Here is a 3,449-nt window from a genome sequence, read left to right as displayed (position 1 = left end):
CTGCCTTGTATCACTTGGTAATGCTCTTTCCTTTCTCTTCTGGATTTCATTCACTGCTGGTTTCACTCGTTCTTCCCCTGACTTTCTCTCTATAAAGACTCCAGTAATCCAATTAAAACACACCCTCCTTCAGTTGAACCACACCTTAACTAAAAATAATATCTTCAAGATGTCCTCTTTACAATGGGTTCACACCCACAGGGACACAGATTTAAGATTTAAAAAATGAATTTATTGTGGTAAACAATTCAACATACCCCGCTCTAGTACACAATCAGGTAAAGTAAGATTTCCAATAAATATTACAAAGCTGCTCTTACACAAACACTTGATATAATGTGTATTATTGTATGTTTAATGTGTGTAGCTCATATTATATTTCACTTATCACACTATGTCAAACTACCAAGGGATTCATGCCAAAGACATAGCAAAGTGATAATCCACTTTTTACTGTAAAATGGATAAAAATATATACAAGCTGGTAGATGGTAAAGCATGTTTCTAAAGTGAGAAATGCAATGAAATGCTATGTACTAAGCACCTATCCATTTCTGAAGAAGTTCCTTCAAAATGAAATAGAAGGAGGATTAAAATTTTGTGGCTAGGGTATTTATTCATAGTCATTATTCCATAACTGACATTTGTGACCTCACAAAAATGCTAACTCCCATTTTCTCATTCATATGTAACCCTAGAAAAAATTAAACTGACCCCAATCATAATTTATATGAGTACACAATACCCATCCTACTTATACTTTAATACTATTTTATCAAAGAACCCTCATATTTATCACTAAATGACATATTGGATATTCACAACAATCTCATATTGACGTTTCACTTTTTATTTTTGTATTACAGTTATTTGATATAGCTGACACACAAAATACAAAAGCATAGACAAATAAGATTTCCCAAATAATATAGTATGTTAGTTTTCACCAAGTATAATGTATTACCTAGCTTTCTTATAAAATATTCTAGGTTAAATTCCAACCAGTGGTTTTCTTGATCAAATAGTGCAGTCCAATGTTTTGTTAAAATGACTTTTCTCTGCAGAAACTTCAGGGTCCCCACATTGTCTATCAAATAATTACATAATTCAAAATCGAATGTGGTAGGTTTGATAATGGCCCATCAATGATGTTTTAATCCCTGGAAACTGTGAAGATGTTACCTTACATGCCAAAAGGGAATTTACAGATATGATTATATTAAGGATCTTGAGATGGGTTATCCTGGATTATCCAGCTGAGTCCAATGTAATCACAAGGGTTGTCAATTGTAGAAAAGGAAATCAAGAGAATCAGAGTCAGGGAAGTTGGCGTGACAATGGAAATAGAGATTGGAATTATTCAAGTACTGCAAAGGGGGCCTAGGAATGCAGGAACCTCTAAAAGTTTGAAATGCAAGGAAGCAGATTCTCCCCTAGAGCCCCCAGAAGGAATAAGTCTGCCAAAACCTTGATTTTAGTCAAGTAAGAGCCATTTTGGACTGTTGTTTTAATCTATCAAGCTGTGGTAATTGGGTACAGTGTAAATAGGGTCAAATACAACTGAAATTCAATGTTGACCATATCCTGACTATGGTATAGTTTGAGTTTTTTGTGAACCCCAGGCAATTTTGTTCTTAATTTAGTCCATTCCTGTGGGTGTGGGGCTCTTTGTTTGGATTGTTTTTGGTTGAGAGCTATTTGATTGGATTGTTTCAATGGGGTATAGCCCAGGGTGGGTCTTGGGTCTTGGTCCTCTTGCTGGAGTTCTTTATAAACAGGAGGAAGGAGGCCACAGAAACAGAAGCTGAGAGAGAAGGCCCTGGGAGCCGGAAGCTGAAATCAGCAGAACACAGAAGCTGAGAGAAGCCACTGAAGCCAGAACCTGAAAGCAGTGAGGCCTGGAAGAAAGGAGATGAGCAGATCCTCCATGTGCCTGATGATTCCCTGGGAGTCCCCCAAATGTGATGCATCGGTAACGCTGAAAAAATCTTTCCTGCTGGACATACTATTAAAATCTCTTATCTTTACATTCTTTGATACTATGTGTAGACATAATAAAGGTTAAATACATTTGTTTTCTAAATGTATTATTTTTAACAACACAATTCACATTCAAAATTCTACAAAAAGGTGTATTCAGAGAAATGTCACTGCCTGCAATATCCTTTCTGCTGCATCCCTGCCTTGTTAGTAACAAATGACCTTTTTTTTCTTCTTTTTCCCCATCTCCCCCCCCCCCCTTTTTTGGATGTGTCTTGTGTTTGTTTTTGCGAAGATAATCATATATGTATGATTTCTTATTTTCCTTCCTTTTTTCATGAAATATAGGTAACTATAAAAGCTAGTTTGCACTTGGATCTTCTTCATTAATATTATTGCCTGGAAATTATTCCTTATTAGTTCATAGACATCTTCCTCCTTCTTCTTCTTACAGCCACAGAGTAAACAATTATGTGTATATACCCTAATATAGTCAACCAGTTGTCCATGCTTGGACATTTAGATACTTTTGTATATTTTAAAATCACAAATAATGCTGCAGTTAATGATCTTGTACATATATGTATATGTACATGTACATATACATATATGTATATGTATCTTGATGGAGCTTCCTTATGGTAAATTCCAAAGAGTAGGATTGTTGGGTAAAATTGAGAAGTTTGCAGTGTGCTTTAAAATGTGAAAGCCTACCTTCCCACTGAGCTCCTCCTTTTTTTTTTCTTGTGGATTTTTGGGTAACAACGTGAAGGATATGAGTTTTTAACCTAATTGCAAGCTAACAGATTATTCTTCCAGTTTTTTTGATGCTGGTGGAAGACACTAGACTTTTGGATCAGAGACAAACCACTTTATGGCTCACGGCCCAGCAGCAGCACGAATAACAGCATATTTGTGTAGGTTCTTCTTGACCCAAGCCCCAAAGTCCCAGGGGGATGATATAACCGGGCCAAATGGATTCTTGTCAATCTTCCATTATAGGAGAGAGAATTTCGTTATTTGTTTGTTTGTTTTAAAATAGACATACCAGGTCTTTGTTCTACAAGGAAAGATAATCTTTATTTATTAGACTGCTTTGCTCTGGAGAGATACACTATCCTGAACAACGTTAAATATTAGTGGGGAAAACGGAAACTCTTGCCTGGTTACTAGTAATGATGGCAATGGTTCCAGTGTTTCTCCATTCAGTAGCATCTGAGTTTTAGAATATATATTCTTAAGACCATATCTTTCTAAGAGAAGACTGAGATTTAATCAAAGATAGAATTAGAGTTATCCTTTGTCATTTTTTTTATGTTTGCATTTTCCCCTCATTTCTAGGTTAATTTAACTACTTTTTTGCTTTATTATTTTTGTTTATGTTTCAAATAAATTGAATTTCATTTAAAGATTTCATCTACAGCTTTTCTAATTATCTCATTAATTTTTGCTTTGCTCATTATTATAAA

The sequence above is a fragment of the Dasypus novemcinctus genome, chromosome 4, assembly GCF_030445035.2.
Source record: "Dasypus novemcinctus isolate mDasNov1 chromosome 4, mDasNov1.1.hap2, whole genome shotgun sequence".
NCBI lineage: Eukaryota > Metazoa > Chordata > Mammalia > Cingulata > Dasypodidae > Dasypus > Dasypus novemcinctus.
This window is presented reverse-complemented; position numbering follows the sequence as displayed.